We start from the raw sequence: 18,145 nt of genomic DNA on the forward strand, positions 1-18,145 counted from the left end.
CCATAGGCGTAATGGTTTTTATACTGTACAAACTGTATGTGCTATTGCCCTACACCTAAACCTACCCCTTACAGGAAACTTTCTGCATTTTTACAATTTAAAAAAAAACTTTGTTTACTTTATTTTTATACTAGTTATACAAATGAGGACATCCCCAAAGGGAGGTTTTTGGAGATTTTGTCAGGTTTAGCTCACTTTTGGGTACAAATGTGTCCCCAAAATATGGTTAAGTAGGTACACACTCACACACACACACACACACACACACAAACAGAGACGAGACCAACACAAATCAAAGAGTGGTTGATTTTTTATTAAAACTAAAATATTTGTATTGTTTTTTTTTTTTTTGTGGTTAAATGAAGGTTACAGTAAAGCTGTCTCAGAATTTTTTTTTTTTTTTTACCTTGCCTTAATTCATTATTTATCTTTTTTTCCTACTATTTTAATGCCTTTTATGTATAGATTTTATTTTCTACCCTTTATTTATAAAAAAATAATAATAATACAAAAAAAAAAAAAAATAATGCTAATAATGTTCAAGTGCAGAAGGCAGAAATGACCATAGTTGAAGAAACTACTAGTGATTATTCAGCTGCAAAGATCAGTTTGCTCAAAAATAACACATTTAGATATTTGCGCTTATAACTTTTCTTTGTTCTTTGAACAAAACGTCAGCATTGATCCTTTGAGTTTGAATGGATTGCAGATATAAAGCAGTCTGTGGGTAAACAAAATTTCACCTGAAAGAATGGAGCAGAGATTCCTGTGTGATGAAAGCAGCAGAATGATGAATGTGCACTTCATGCACTGAGAAGATTGAGTGATTCTGTCAGCACACCATATGCTTACAATTTATTCCTGCAAACAGAGCGGCCAGTTGACACGAGCTCTCACAGCAGCTCTGGCCTCGGACTCACAGCGACACTGAACCACAGTGTTCACGAGAGAACTGCCATTAAACTACATATGTGTATATGATACAAAATCATTCTTCTTATTACATAAACAACTTCCCTGATCACTACAAATTATGCAAAAAAAAAAAAATACCGAAAAAGCTGTGAAAAGAAATCTGATTAATTTCACTGTATTAACGTGAAATATTAATTATTCATTAATTATGAATTAAGATATAATTATACATTTCACACAGTAATTAATGAAATCATTATGGGAAAAAAATAGCTGCTGTAGTACGTTTTTATTTATTGTTGCTAATATTCTTTAACATTCTTTAACCCAACCCTTAAATTAAAAATTAGTGATAGATTGCCTGATAAAAACTACAATACTTTTTTCATTATAATGATATTTACAGATCACACTCCCTGGTAATCTCATCAGACAAATAATGTCTAATGGTGGGAAATATTTTACTAGGTAAGCCAAACAGCTTGGTGCGATTTACAATATCCCCCCAAAAAAGAAGACAATACATTTACCTTCTAATATTTGACATACTGTATACATGCATTCTGAAAGTTTACAATCATTACAATGCATGTGATATGTATTGAATACACAGATGAGTCACCTACACTGAGCCCATACTTCAAAAAATGTGGCAACTACTTTCCAAAATAAACCTAATAAAACTTCCCTCAATACTACAAAGGAAGAACATTATTCTTCCTCAAAGACAAAAACACCATATTGGCAGTTAATCTGCTCAGTGTACACTCTAAAAAATGCTGGGTTAAATACAACCCAGTGCTGGGTAAAATAGGGACAAACCCAGCAATTGGGCTGTTTTGACCCAGCGGTTGGTTTAAATGTTTAACCCAACCTTCCCATGCTGTTAACTCTCCTGTCCCTGCAGGCTACTATGACCAACAAAGATAAACCTCTTTATGGGCCAAACGCAATTGGTTTTTATTATCTAAGATATGATTGTAGTTTAAAAGACTCCTTTAAAAATCCAGGATCCTTCTCTCGCTAGGCTGAAGATGGCTATATTGACTAAGAGATCTCTGCTCGGTTAAAACTCACTTACACTGATTGTCGTATAGAATGGTCATATTAAATTCAGTGACATGATATTTCATATTTTTTATTAAACAACAAATATGTCCCTCACTCAGAATTGATTTACTGAAATTAAATCAAGATGTTGATTAAATGTTTCTGTTTCACAGCAGAACTTCATGCCTTTCAAGAACAAACATAGAATTCATATTTCTGCAGTTTCGGTGTTGCAAATCTGAAGTCTATAGTCAAATGTGAAATTTGATTGCTAAGCGATAAAAGCCATAGGTAATCATTAATAAACGATTGCTCTTTAAATTAATCAGGCATTGTAGTTTTATATTTGTAGGAGAAGCCATGATTTCCCTGTAGCTGCCATGCAGCCATTACACCTGCAATATTTACAGGGACACTAAACTGTGCAACTATGATTTCAAAATAAATTACCACGTATTTCTAACCGAACCCACTGGTTTTGTGATCTTTTGACCGAAACAGCGCACATACATTTTATAATTTATATATAGTTGTGTGTATTGTCTATTATCTATGATGGGCCTGTGTTAATCTCATTCCATCATTGTAGTTTACATATTTGGAAACCAAAAGACTCACAACCCCCCAAAAAATTTATCTTGTTTTGTTTTATTTGGCTGCTCAATACTGACTGCAATTTCATTATAAGACTGCATTCTGAAGTTAGTGTTATCTCTCTGAATGAAAAATGATTTGAATGTGCCATTTTACACATACGAGAAAGGCAGAAGTTTTTGTTTTCCTTTTCCTTCCACTCTCTTTGTGCTCAATTCATTTCTGATTCAGAACCATCTCTCGCAGCACGCAGGCATTGATATCACTCATGTTGAGCTGTTGGGGGATTTCTATTTGTGTTAGCATTATAGTGGCTTTTGTCAATTGATCATTTGGCTTTATATTTAGAATCGCTTGGTTTGACTGATCATTTTGGTGCATATGCCTGTATTTCTGCACTTATTAGGTGCTCAATATCTTAAAAAAAAACAAGGTGTGTTTGGCTTGTTTGGATACAATTGCATCCAACTTTAAACGATTCATTCAGCTGGAATTCTTAAAAGCCAGCTAAAATGTATGAACAAAAATGTCTTGCTTTTTATTAGTGAGAGGTACAAAAATTGTTTGATGCTTCTTCGTGTTCCAAATCAAACCCTATAAGCTCTTAGCAGGGGAGGTCTTGAAGGTTTCGAATGTGTCTGGGGCATTTAAGTGTGATTTCTTTCACACATCTTTCGCACCTTTTTGCTTTTTCAGTTTCATTATTCAGCTGTTGATCTATGTCAGAGTCAACTAGGCCAAGAGGCAGGAAGCCCTGTCAAAACTTACAAGTGAACATTTGGCTATTGAAAGGCTACCGGAGCATTTGTCAATCCAAATGGCACACTGAAAAGCCTTACAAAAGAATTGAGTCCATACACTCAAGAATGTGTTTTGAGTTTTGTAAACAAATTAATTCTGACCTGTTTTCTTTTCTCCTGGTTTCCTTTTTTTTTTCACACACAAACACTGACACACGTTGTTGTTCATATTCACACTTTTCACACCCTGGCACCTGCTCATCTTCTGCATTATGGTGGTGTTTACAAAGCCGTTTATCACAGCTGGTGTGGAGGTCAGCCGACGGTCCTTTCGCGAGAACTTCTGCGGCAATTAGCACCTTGTTGTTCTCAGAGGTGCCATAGGCAGAGAGTTGATGCCACTGTGGCGGCTGCACCGGAGAAACTGGCTTTAATCCAAATCCTCTTTAACTGCCCTGTTAATGCTTTCAGTGAAACCTGAGAGGTGAAGCAAAAACTAATTTTAGTCAGCTGGTGTGTCTTGGCTGATCAGGGCTCTTTATGAAAAGAGAGAGCTTCCGAGGCAAGTTGGGCCGTGCTTTATATCTCGCCTTTTTTTTAACTTAAGTGACCGAAACCTTAGATGTGGGACTGTGGTAGCAGCTTTATTAGTCATAGTTGACATCATCCCAGATGTTGAGAGACCACCTCGAGCTCACGAAAGCAGACCCACGTTGCTCGTCTGACCGTCGACTTACGGTCCGTAGTGATGGCATAAAGATATTAGTGAAATACTACAGTCGTCACAGTCCCGTTTCTTTTCAGTATACTCTACCTCACAAAGCAGGAATTTATTTCCAAATCCATTTTTAGTTGTGACCGAAAAAAGAGAGCGAGAGAGAGAGAGAAACTAATTAAACCACAATAAATTAATGGTAGAGTAAATTGTCATAATTTCTCTTAATCATAGAAGTCCACCATGTGTTTGGTGCTTTATCGAATAAAATAAAAAACAAAAATTGCCCGTAAAAAAATAAAAATAAAATCACAAGTCTCCACAGAGTGTGTTAATTTACTCTCACCCCAACGGCTGACCCGCTGAATAGACAGTTAAATTACCTCCACTGCCCGCTGCCCCACTCCCTTTGATCCAAATAATTGGACATTTGAATAAACCAGAGAGACTTCGCTAATTCGCCGGCTGGTTCATCTTCATTGTCTGGACTTTATATTCTACCGGAGTGGCTTTAACCTCTTTTTCAGATGGGACAGTATTTAGTCTTTCCAGCACAGTGAGTGTTCCTTTCAAATTAGATAAATTTTTTCAAAATAGCCCAATTTCGTTTGAAATGACTCCAGATATTTAACATTTTATCTTGTACAAAAAGCCAAAGGCAAAAGCTCGATATACACTATAGTTTTGTTTTCCACACCTTTAATGTTGTATCAAACTAGAAACCCAAGTGAGAAACCTTCTCGTGTGAAATATGTTCTCCTTTCCAAGAAAATGCAACCAGCCTGAAGAAAAAATACAGCATCTTTTGTCACCTTTAGTAAAATCTCCTTTGATTTATCAGGAGCCTAGAGCACAGTGAGAGAAAACGAAACAGGCCAGTGAAACAGAGGAAAGATCCCTCCATTACGTGCTTTTTTCCCTCCCAACAGTTTTAGTACTTGCGGTGTTAGCTAGTGTGCTCTGTGCAGAGCTGCCTGCAGCCCACATAGACCCCAGTAAAATGAGACTGGTCAGGTCTTAATGTAACCAACAAAAGCCGGATCAAAATCCATACAAACTCAATTAGGAATCAATTTGAGTTTGTGTCAGACAGTCTGGTGCCAACAGAGAGGCTTTTCTATTAGCTTATGCACTAGAAAAAAACTCCTTTCATTTAAATATTTCACATGGGTTGCCTGAGAGTATCTGATGCAAGCCACTTTTACCCTTCTTCCTCTGCCTGCCTCACGGGCCAACTCATATACAGGGTATTTATAGAACAGGATGAATACTACAATCAATCCCTTTCTTTATTTTTAAGGGAGCCGTTTTGTCATGTTGCTACTATCCTTTAAGCGATGCCACCTTGTTGACATGTACCCATTGTGCCGAGATAAGACAATTTGTGACCCGCTGGAAGAACATCTAGTATTTTACCATGCGGCAGCCATTATGAGTCTCGCAAAGACTAGACTCGTCTTGGACATCCCTCGAATGAGTTGTAATCTGATTGGTTGCTGCCCTAAGTGAAAGCAGTAAATCCCTCCCTCTGATAGGCTCCTCTGTGCACTATGAACAGATTCAACATGCTGCTCAGGTTGAGTATACTGACACAGTACTGATGAGAGTGTTATTCTAGTTGTTAACACATCTTTATGACTATGACAAATTGAGAGCAATCAGTAACAACAGCAACAACACTGACTAGGACCAAACTGTTTTTTATTTTCCTCTCTTCAGATTAATGGGGCAAAAGATTCGTGAGGAAAGCAGATAGAAATGTTAATTATATTGTCTGACTGGTCTGTAGGGTTGATTTAGCAAATCTTGTTTAGGGGGCATTTCGGGTTATTTACAAGCAGGTCTGGGAATCCATTAAATGGTGGATCTGTTGTAGAGTCAGCAGAAGTGAAGTTGGCAGGACACTGTCGGGTACGCCTAGCATGACATTTGTTTGATGTCTTCATCTTTTAAAACCCAGCTTTGTATTTCTCCTTAAAGGAGTAGTTCACCCCAAAAGTGAGAATTGTTTGATTATTTACTCAGGTTACGTTTACACGACAACGATGTAGTCAAAAACGGAAAAGTTTTTCCCTTGCGTTTTTAAAACGTTTCACGTATACACAACAATGTTTTCAAAACGATTCGCGTTTACACATATCCGCGAAAATGGCCAAAATCGCTGTATTACGTATGCCAGGCCAGTAGTTGGCGCTGTCACCTTGTTAGTAAACAGTACCTGTAGGAAAGTGACGATTATTATATGCTGTATATGCATCTCCGCTGTTGGTTGTAATATTGGTGAAGTAAATCCACACTTTGCTGAAGAAGCGTTAGCAAACTCTTGAGCAGCAACAACACCATATACTTCGCCATTGTTGTGTATGTTTGCTCGCGCTTGCCTTTAAAATCGACACATACTGCGCATGTCTACATACCTAACACGTACTACGCACGTGCATGACGTCACCGTTTTCAAAGATTCCCTTATTGGGTGTTTACATGGAACCGATAACAGTGGTGTTTTCAAAAACTTGCACTTTGAAACCCATTTTCAAAAATATGGGTTTTTAGTCCCCAAAACGCCATTGTCGTGTAAACGAACAGGCACAAAGCATTAAAAGCTTCCCGTTTTTGGCTGAAAACGTTGTCGTGTAAACTGCCCCTCACTCTTATGTCGTCTCAAACATATATGCTGTTCGTTTTTTTTTCTGTCGAATACATGCAATGAAAAAAATATTTTTGTGCAGATGTTTTCCACATTAAATAAAATACAATTCAATTCAATTAAAAAATAAATAAATAAAATAAAAGCACCATAAAATTATTTTTATGTATTTGTTTCTTAAATGCACAATATAAATGCACAATATACTCTCAAATATGCACTCTCAAATCCAATATGACACCTATGTCACAGGTTGGACATCAGTAACATCAAACCTCATTGGTAACCAAACATCATGATGTCAAATCTGCAGGTTATTTGATCTGAGAGCTAAAGCAGAGGTGAAGATTTTCATAGAATATCATATCATATGGCTTCAGAGCACTTGTAATATTGCAAGTCTCATGGGCTACCTTTGTAGTGTGTGTGTGTGTGTGTGAGAAAAAATATCACCATATAGTTTGGAACAACATGGAACAACATATGTTGTAAGGTAAAGTAATCCTTTAATGTCTTAGACATTTGCACTCTTCCAATGTTTCCCACCTGTTGTTTTATCTTTATTTATCTTCATATTTATGAAGTAATGCCTAGGAATATTTAAAGAAAGAAAGAAATAATCTTGTTCTTAGAACGAGCATTTGCTGGTGTACTGTACAGTACCATCCCATGAAAAAGAGGGAGGGAAAAAGCGATGGACACAAATCTTAAAGTATGTTGTTTTGTTACTCTCTATAAGGCCTTTATGATTACTTGGCCCTGCTGGTATTCAATAAATGATCAGGTTGGTTATTGTAAAATAGGACCTGACATCATTTTCCAGCACAGGCTTGTATTTACAGTTTGGCACTGCAGGTTATATTTTTAAGATTTCAGAGTATTTCCACAAGCATCTTCTTCAGTCAACATCTACACAACCTTCCTGCTCGCATTCTGACAGTGATTGTTAAAGACGTCCATTTCTCATTTCAGTGTATCACAAGGTCAGTCTGTCACAGATCAGGTGCTTTATCATACACTGACAGACGCTTGTTACACCCATTGAGTTATTTCAGTTTGGGAGGAAGTGTGGGACGCTCGTGTGCTTTACTGTATAGTTTCATAACTGGGTTTAGCCAGTTTGGTAAGGAAGCACTAAAGCTCGGAACATGAGGAATTTTGACAGCTGTGGAAACAGCCCAAAGAAATCACAAATGTATCATCCATTGATCAGATCTGTATAGATTGCAACTGCAATAAACCTGCAGTATATTAAAGAATCCAGACTGCTTAGGCTTTGTTCTTCCTAAGCTCAGGAGACGTAGTTGTGATTCTCATATATCTCTAATTTTAGTATCAACAGCATTTCAGATGTTTCTCCTAAAATTCCTAAGGAGAAATAAAAGTAGACACAAATGAGACATGAGAAATGTTTGAGAGAAAAGGAGTCAAAACTGAGAATGTGGTGGACGAAACAGAATATCTCTTTATTGTCTTGCTGCAATCTCTGTCAAGACTCCATTACAGGAATATGTTATTGCTCAGACTAAATGAGGTTACTTTAACTTGATATGGAGACCTTTGCTTGAGTCTCCTGCTTCTCACAATTGTCTCCTGAGACAAAAACTCTAACACTCTCACATTTGTCTCATTTAAAGCTTTAGATTCATCTCATCATCATCATCATCATCACCACACACCGTGCTCAGATTTCTCTCCTTAGCTACAGACTCTGGATCTCTCACATTTGTCTCTTTAAAGCTTTAGAAGAGATCTCAACAACATCACACACTGTGCTCAGACTTTTGTCCTACACTAAAGACTCGGGACTCGGGAGCTTTCACATTTGTCTATTCTAAACTTCAGAAGTGATCTAAACAACTTTACAAATTGCACCAAGTCAAATGTCTAAATAATAGCTCAAACACTTCTACCATGTAATATGTATTATTAATCAAATTAGTCTTGAGTCATATGCCATTTAATGTGCCTTTCAGCAAAGAAAGCTCCAGGATTATTGTTCCTGTAATAAGAATTCTGTCAGTTTTGATTAAGGCATCGGGTTCATTACTATTTCCGAAAATAAATGATTACACACATAAACTGTGCAGCTCTATTCTCTTATTATATGTCAACAATTAAGTAATGTTATCCTTATTTCTGCATAATTTCACTCTTAATATAACCTTAAACTCTGAATTTATGGATTTGTTTACTTTATTTAGTGCCTTTCAATTTTTCAAGTAGTTTTGAGATCTTTAAAGCTTTAAAGGAGGTGATTATGAGATCCCCAGAATCTTTAGTTTAGGAGAAATATCTGAGCACAGTGTGTGATGTTAATGAGATCTCTTCTAAACTTTAGGGGAGACGAATGTGAGACCACCGGAGTCTTTAGTTTAGGAGGAAGATCCGAGCACGGTGTTTGATGTTGTTGAGATCTTTTTTTTTTTTAACTGTAGAGGAGACAACTGTGAGACCACCAGTGTCTCTAGCTAAAGGAGGAAGATCTGAGCACAGTGTGTGATGTTGTTGGGATCTCTTCTAAAGCTTAAAGAAGAGACAAATGTGAGAGATCCAGAGTCTGTAGCTAAGGAGAAAAATCTGAGCACAGTGTGTGATGATGATGAAATCTCTTCTAAAGCTTTATTGTGAGAGAGTTTTTGTCTCAGGAGACAAGTGAGAGGAGCAGGACACTCAAGCAAAAGTCTCCATTTGATGTTGAAGTAAACTAATTTCTGTCTAGGAGAAATATTTGAGAGATCTCACTTTTGATTTTTCTTTCCTCTGGGTCCATCTGGCACTCTGTTATATGGGTAGCGGAAACCAATGAGAACCCCATGGTAGTCCTTATTCTAGTATTGGGTATAGTTTTTGTATTGTATTGTACCCCTCTTTGGAACCAATTAATAATATGTTCTTTAACATTCCCTTATACAAAGGATTTAAAAGTATTTGTATGCTCACTTTTATGTAATTCCACATAATGCCTTTACTATGTGATACAGAAACTGAAGAATTAACAGACAGATCAGAGTGATTAAATACTGGAAGATCATCTTGGGTAATTATAAAAAAGATTAGTGTATGGAATTTGGAGACACTGAAATGTAGGGATTCACTTGAATAGCCAATGTGAGATCAAGACAAAAGCATGAGAGATCTAAGTGAGTATGGATAAATCAAAGTGAGTACAGGGAGTTTAACGGAAGTATGCAGAGATCTGAAGCTGCATCCACTATCAAATACTTTCTTACTATACAGAAGACCAAAGAGTTAGGAGAAATGTAGGTGCAACGTTACTTATAGTCAAAAGAATGTGTTAAATGAACCATCAAAATAAAGTGAAACCAAAAAGTTTTATGTCCGAATTCACAGTATGCATAAAACAGTAGGTGAAAAGTACCAGGGTGACTTACTACTTCTGGCTTGATTATGAAGTATGCATCTGACGGACAGCCTACTATCACATGAGGCCATGCGAGAGGATTTGTGAATGGCAATGAAGCGACGCAACTGTCCTGCAGTCCTGCAGACTTCAGTTCCATCCCTGCTCCAACACACCTTTCTGTAATTATCAAGTAACCCTCGAACACCTTGATTAGCTGGTTCAGGTGTGTTTGATTGGGGTTGGAGCTGAAATCTGCAGGACAGTAGCTCTTCAGGAGCAGGGTTGGAGACCCCTGGATTAAAGAATGGAGAGATCTGAATGACTATAGAGAGATCAAACCAAGTATACAAGATATCTCTGTGAGTATTGGGGCATCATTGTGAGCATTGAGAGAGACTGGTTTTCTATATAAATACAGACAGTGAAAGTGGGACCTTGTGATTCTGTTGGCATTTCTGGGGTTTTCAGCAGGTGGTGTCAGGTATAAGTTCTCCAAGGAGAGACCAGAACAAGTATGAAGTGATCAGAGTATGGAAAGATCAGAGGCAGTATGGATGCATCATAGTGAGCACTGAAAGAGATTGAGGTTCTGTACTGATACGGACAGTGAAAGCGGGCAGCCATGATTCTGTTGGCTTTTTGGATTGATGCAGGAGGTGTCAGTGAAAGTGGAACCTCATGGTTCTGTTGGCTTTTTGGGTTTTACACAGAATGTGTGGGATATAAGTTCTCAAAGGAGAGATCAGAACAAGTATGGAGAGATCAGAATGTGGAAAGATCGGAGACAGTATGGATGCATCATAGTGAGTACTGAGTGAATCGATACATGAGTCATGGTCCTGCTGCATTTTGGGTTTTACACAGAATGTCTGGGATATAAGTTCTCAAAGGAGAGATCAGAACAAGTATGGAGAGATCAGAATGTGGAAAGATCGGAGACAGTATGGAGGCATCATAGTGAGTACAGAGTGAATTTGATTTTCAGTATCGGTACAGGAGCCATGGTCCTGCTGGATTTTGGGGTTTACGCAGGAGGTGTCAGGTATACGTTCTCAATGGAGAGACTGGAACAAGTATGGAGAGATCAGAGGCAGTATGGAGATGTCATAGCAAGTATTGTGAGAGTAGAGTTAGTATAGAGAGATCGGTGCAAGAAAGAACAGAGATCAGCTGCAGTATGGAGAGATCAGAACAGAGAGGTCTTCGAAAATATATAGAGATCAGCATGCATACGGGGAGATTAGTGTTAGTAATTATAGAGAACTTGCATGCAGTGAACGGTCTCCGGATACAAAGATCAGTGTGGGTGTGGAACAATCAATTCACACTGCTGCTAATCAGTCTCTTGGTTCGTGAATTGTAGCTGCATATTGATCATGTGTTTAGCATGCTGAGAGTGTTGTATTTCAGTGTTTGACTGCTTTCAATAGACCATGTTTAGTGCTCTGTGATATATTCCAAAAACAGAAAATATTCCACAAGAGACAAAAGGAATCATTGAAAACTCCTTGAAGATTAATCAACCATGCACTCGATATTTTAACATATTTGAAAATTATTTTTAATGAAAAGTCTCAAAATCAGGGCAATGATCCTGTAGTTCTTGCTCAAACTTTTAGGGACCCGAGACCTCAAGCAAAGAGCTCAAAACTATGAGTCAGACCAAGTCATGGTGGTTGCCGGGAGGAATGAGAGTAAGAGAGAGAGCGAAGGATGAAATGTTTCCGAGTTGAGTGATGGTGAGGAAATGCAGCTGGGCTCCAGGGACCCGCTGCAAGACTTCATGATGGTTCGGGCTCCCAGTCACCTGAGCTCGGCTTCTGTCTGATACCAGAGAACTTTGCTGACAAGCAGTCACTCAAAGGTGCAACCAAGCCTTTCAACAGCTGCCCGACGGCCAACCATAGAGAGAATATCCACTCCGAAAGGCCCAGGCATGCTTTTGTCAATAGAGCAATTATTGTAACTGGATACACACATGAGTTTAATGCTGGATTTATTACTAACTGGGGCCGAAATTTCAGGGAAAAAAAGAAAAAGGCTTTCATAGGATTTCTGAAAAATTAGTTAAATAATTTGTGGGCTTTCTGCTTCCTGCCATGTATAGGGAGTCATAACTGACAGAATGAAAATCCACTGAAATATGTACAATGTCAAAGGAATGACATTTCTTGGCTCTTGGCTTCATATTCAGCTTTGTAGTTTCACGTATCTGCAATATGACATTCTTTGGAAATACTATAGCTCTGGCGCTCTTAGTCAAAAACACAGGCCAATCTGTGAGAGCTAATTTATTCTGCGGACAGTCAGGCGAGGGAGGAAAGACAATCTACTCATTCAGATTCACTTTATTAACAATGATGGCATTTCGGAATTCTACGCAATTCGTGAAGTTTTACCAGCACAACAATTCGATTTTCCGTTAGACGTCCGTTTAGATGAAACATCGGGACTGGAGAGTGATGTGATTGGTTAAGTCATCTGCCGCACACGTTTGTTGACTTTTTTACCATTTGTAAACTAATATGCTTTGACTTAAGTAACTGCTGACTGTGTGAGGCATCACGATTAGTTTCCACAGCTGTATGCTGTGAATTTTTTCCCCACCAAATCAGCAGGAATATGCACAATAGAACAAACAATGGTATGTTTATCAAATCGGGCTTGGATTTGCAATCCAAGAACTCCATTCTGTGGAACTATGCCAATCCCAAACTAATTCCAACAGATCTCACCTAAGTAAACTAGAAAATAACATATTACTAAATTGAATCGCAATGAAACAAAAACTGCTGCATACAGTATGTGAACATGGAAAGTAGCAGGAGATTTCTGAATGAAAGGACATGTTGATCATAGTACGAGCAGGCTTTCATCGACTGAAAATGAAAATTATGATGAGAAAAAACAAAAATGAATGCATACTGTTTACTGATACCGTGTAACGGACTGACAAAGTTTGACTGGGAATTGGGCTGAGATTCCATTGAATGATTATTTCTGTTCTAAAGCTGAGTCCGCCACCTCACGCTGCTGTTTGGGATTTTGTTGACAGGAACGTCTCTTCCTCTTTCAGGCCATTGTATCGCTGAAGACACTCTGCAGTGGTAAATTAACATTAAAATCAACCCCAGCGAGGCTAGACTCCACAGTGCACTCGACTCGCCCAATAATCCAATATATTCCAATGGAGTTGCTCGGCAGCTGTGAAGTCCGAGCAGCAGGGATGTCTTTCATTGGAGAAATGAAGGTCTGTGTGATTTGGAGCTCTGAGGCATACAGAGGTCATTCTCTTTTGCTGAAGTTATATCCTCTAGCTGTGTGTACAACTGTCCTCTGGTAGGTGGCAAGTCTTCAAATGATTCAACGGCCAGGGAGCTTTCTCACTCCAAATGTTTTCTTCTTCTACTTTTTCTTTCTTTTGGTTAAAGGTTTAAATAAAACTCTCTTCTTGTTCGGAGACAGCCGAAGGACGACAGCTGATATGTTCGCTGATGCGCCGTGGCACAGCACACAACATTTTATGTGACCAGGTTTAGTGTTTAGTGTAGATACTCAAGGCAATACTATATTTAATTTCCATAAAATTTATTTTTAATTTGTGTTTGTTAAGGCAAGTTCACTATTGCTTATACTTAGGCTTAAGGACTCATTTTAACTGAACATCCTTAATGTAATGAGGTTTTTGTTTACATTCATTCACAAATTTTGATATTATTGTCTCTCTCCATGATTTCTCTCACCAGGCTGTGTCAGAAACCCATTCTCTGCATTAAGGTTCAGAGAGCTGGTTTAAAATCTTAAAACATGCTAGCTTTGCTAACAATTGCTGGGTGATAATATATCTCAGCGATCAGTTTCCCAAAAGCAACTTTTGTGGGGGGGGGGCGAGCTCTTTTGACTTGGGCCAGGAAGCAACCACCCAGAAAACCCCAGCAACTGAATAGCAAAATGCTAAAATCACTCAGAATACCTTAGCAACCACATAACAATGCCCTGTCAACCATTCACAACTCACATTTTTTCAAATTCTAATTTTATTCTAATTTCCCCCATTTCACCCAGAACTACTTTTCGATTACAGGTTTCATTCAATCTTTGTTTTGTAGATAATTTCAGTCTTAGGTGTCAGTATTGAAGTTGAAAAATTTCTCACTGAGTTCAAAACTACCAAGCATTGATACCATTTTGCAAACTGTGAATTGTATCTTCAGACTGAGAAGTTGGGACATTGAGCTAGCTTTAAATTTTTTTTTTTTTTTAATTGTAAATATCAATACATTTCTGTCCGTTTTCCCATCTATTTACATTTGATGTTACGACTTTTCTTTTGTTGCCTTGCAAGCACTGCTGTGTCCTTCAGAAAATAAAAATCTAGAGGTATTGACGCCTCTGATTTAATCAATATTTAATCAATATTTAATCAACAGAAGTTAAAATCAAGAGAAACACAAATAAAGCAACTGAGACTTGATTCGTAGCAGACAGAGTTTACCTGAACCCAACTAGACTGGGTTAACCAAATCCAGACTGGAAAAATAATAATCAGACCTTTGCTATGAATCACCACGAGCTCAGTCTCGCTGAAATTCACATTTATAGTTTATCCCTTGATTCTAAATAATTTGTAAATAAAGTGTCATGACCAATCAGTAGGCCATCTGATTTTTGAGCCACTTATTTTAAATGAAAATAAATAAATAAATAAATAAACACACACACACACACACACACACACATAAATAAATAATTAGTATTTATCAAAATTGCATTTTTATTCTTGTATATTATATGTGTGGTTGATGAAATCAAATGAAATCACAGCTTCTGCCCATCATTTGTTTTAAAAAGGAAAATAAAAGTTCAGATGCTGGTAGGAATTTTACCTCTTAATGTTTAAAACAAAAAGTACAAATTGTTATGTACAAAATGAGTTTTATCTCACATGTCTTATGTTGTGTGTCTTATCTTGCAACAGGACACTGAGAGAGCCAGAGCTGCCACTGATGTCCACTTTTTTCACAAAAATAAATAAATAAATATATATACTCTCTTAAAAATGCTGGGTTGTTTCAACCCAACTTTGGGTCAAATATGGAATAATCCAACTTTTGGGTTAAAAATGTAATAAAAGTTACAGGACCGAACACTGTATTGCTATTTAGTCATTAAAAAAAAATAAAAATAACGACATTAGTCGATGTAAATAGGAAATGAAATTTTCATCTAACCCTTTTTATTGTGCCACAAGCCTCATGAGGTTGCACAGTTGTTATGGAGTTAAGATGAGTTTAAACATTCATCTCAGCCAATTTATGCATAACTGAGCACTCAATGAATAGATTTAGGACAATAATGTTTTATGGAAATAAGCTGTATGCATTCAAAAAGTTTTATAATTATCGTCTTTCATATGAACCGAAAGAGTTCTCTTTAAATGAATATAATTAATAAGGGTACACAGCTGGACTGGGGATTGCGCATTTACAATTATGTATGACTGTGAGAGATTTTTCATCTTCTCTCAGTTAAATATTCAGGCAATTATTTCAGAAGATTATTGACCTCAGAGGGGACCTGTGGTGTCACATTGGTTTTGGCCGTCTACCTTTCTCTTACTGTATTCATGTTAATTAAAACAAAAGAAACTCACCAGCAGCATCTTTAAATGTCCAAACAGTATTATTATTTGTGTACAGAGGTTTGCGGTATTTTACCCAGTTAAATTGTGACGTTTCGCTAGAGGTCAATCATTCATTTTTAATACCCGTAAAATATTTCACGGGGGTCATTTATTGGTTTATGTAATTTATTTTAGCATTTAATATCCTGAAACGTATATAGGATGACAATACATATTAAATGTATAAATATTAAATGTGAATAAAATGTATAAAACCATTTTCAATCGAATGTGTTGAGGACCAACAGCAAATACGCTGAACGCAAGCAAAAAACTACAATTATTTCAAAAATCAAGTCCATTTGGGGTTTCTGGTTTTGCAACGTCCTGGACTTTATTAATTTTAAAGATGATATCTCCGATTGTATAAACATCAGATAATTGTACAGTTTGGATAAGACTTCGAGTCACCCCGAGCTTCCTAATGGGTAATGGACAACGTTATTGCAGAATGTGGTTTTTGGCCTCTTGTGTAAATAGAATGAATTGGAGTCTCGCAGGTCGTCATACAGCAGTTGTATATGCTAATGTCTAGGCTATATTAATCTTAACTGCCGGACCTCAGAGAAGGGCTGAGCTGTCGGCTAGTGCTGTATCTGCTTTTACGCCACATCTGTTTCCACTTGGCTGTGGATGTCTTTGCATCGAGCCTCCAAGTTCAGACGTAACACTGACTTTAAATTACAGTGACCTTAATAACAGTTGCTAAACCATTCAGCACTGGTTAGATTTGTTTCACAGATATTTGTTTTAGCAGATATCGTGTTTCTTCGGAGAGAGAGAGAGAGTTTGAGAGAGAATACAAAATCACGGCGTAATACAGTGACATACATGTACAAACTGTTGAAGGCTGTGGTGGCGTTACATGTGGGAGAGTGGCATTTGTTTGTATAAGTCACTTGCTTTACAGGTCAGTTATTTGACATTTGTGTAATCCAGAAACCTATGTGGTCATGAAGGAAGTCCAATGTGAACTTCCTTTGAGGCTTGGGACCGTTCCTCCCTGTTCTCTCCTGAGTAAACAGTGAAATTTGGAAAGGCGAGGAGACATTTGAGGAGGGCTGGTTTTACTTGATAGCATTTTGAATTGATTAAAAATAGTTTTGGGGGTTTATTGCAGTTGTTTTATTTTGTTTCTGTCAAAAGCAGTTGGTTTTGTGGTTTTTGATGAATTTTACTGGATGCAGCATGGAAAATATATACAGTATGTTGTTCAGAGTTTCCTCTTTCATAGCTCAGGAGACGTAAAGGAGTTGGAATTTAAGCACCGACTTAGTCTAAGATGTTCTCCTAAAATTCCTTGGGAGAAAAAAGTAAACGGGGGAACGCACAGAGCGGATCATTTGGCCTTTAAAGAATTTGATCAGAATTTTTTTGAGCTATTGAAATCTCTGACTGTGGTATTTTGGCAAATCTGGGCACGGTTTAGGACATACTGAGGTTTTCTGAAGGAGACAAAATTACTGGATTTTTTTTATTTGTGGTTTTTGTTTTTAAAAAACAAAACTTTTAAAGCAAACACTTTAACAAAAGTCTATTTTTAAATAAAAATAAAATAGATTTAAAAAAAGTGTAAAAGTGATCTCATTTGTGATTTTTCTTTCTTGAGAAAATGAGAAGAGATGTTCTTATCCCCAAACAATCTTAGACAATTTTATACATTTTAAATTTCATACCTATAAACCTTTCATTAACATCAGAATGCTTTAAAACAATGGCAACTGAAAAAGACTGAAATATCAAAGCATTCTTATGTAGAGTATTTAAGGTCATAAAATAACAGTTATAATCATTTCAAATATCACACACACACACACACACACACACACACTCTCTCTCTCTCTCTTGTTTGTTTTACTATACTTGTGAGGACTTTCATAGACTTCTATTGTTTTTATACTGACCTAACAATATTTTCTAACCCCTCACCCTAACCCCTAAACCTACCCCTCACAGAAACCTTTTTGCATTTTTACATTTTAAGATAAACTTCATTTAGTATTTTTAATAATTTATTTCCATTGTGAGGACTGGCCAAATGTCCTCACAAAGTCAAAAATGTCAAGTTTTACTATCCTTGTGGGGACATTTGGTCCTCACAACTATAGCAAAACAACCCCCCCCCCAGACACGCACACACACACACCCACACACACAGACACACACACACACTCACACGGATACACACACACACACACACACACACAGAGTTGTATTAGGCTTTTCCCAGTAATGTAATAAAGCCCAGTCGTTAAAGCAGCTTGACGTCACGCTGTCATGGCAACCAGCCCACGTTTCATTAAAACACTGCAGCGAGTCCCTGCAAGACTTTATGCCTTTACCTTTATTTCAATGAGCAGGAAAACACAGTTCATAATTACACAGAAACCTTACACCAGCTGCTGAAACATCAGAAAAAAAGTACAATTTGTTT

Source organism: Sinocyclocheilus rhinocerous, unplaced genomic scaffold (assembly GCF_001515625.1).
Source record: "Sinocyclocheilus rhinocerous isolate Xijiao unplaced genomic scaffold, SAMN03320098_v1.1 scaffold2011, whole genome shotgun sequence".
NCBI lineage: Eukaryota > Metazoa > Chordata > Actinopteri > Cypriniformes > Cyprinidae > Sinocyclocheilus > Sinocyclocheilus rhinocerous.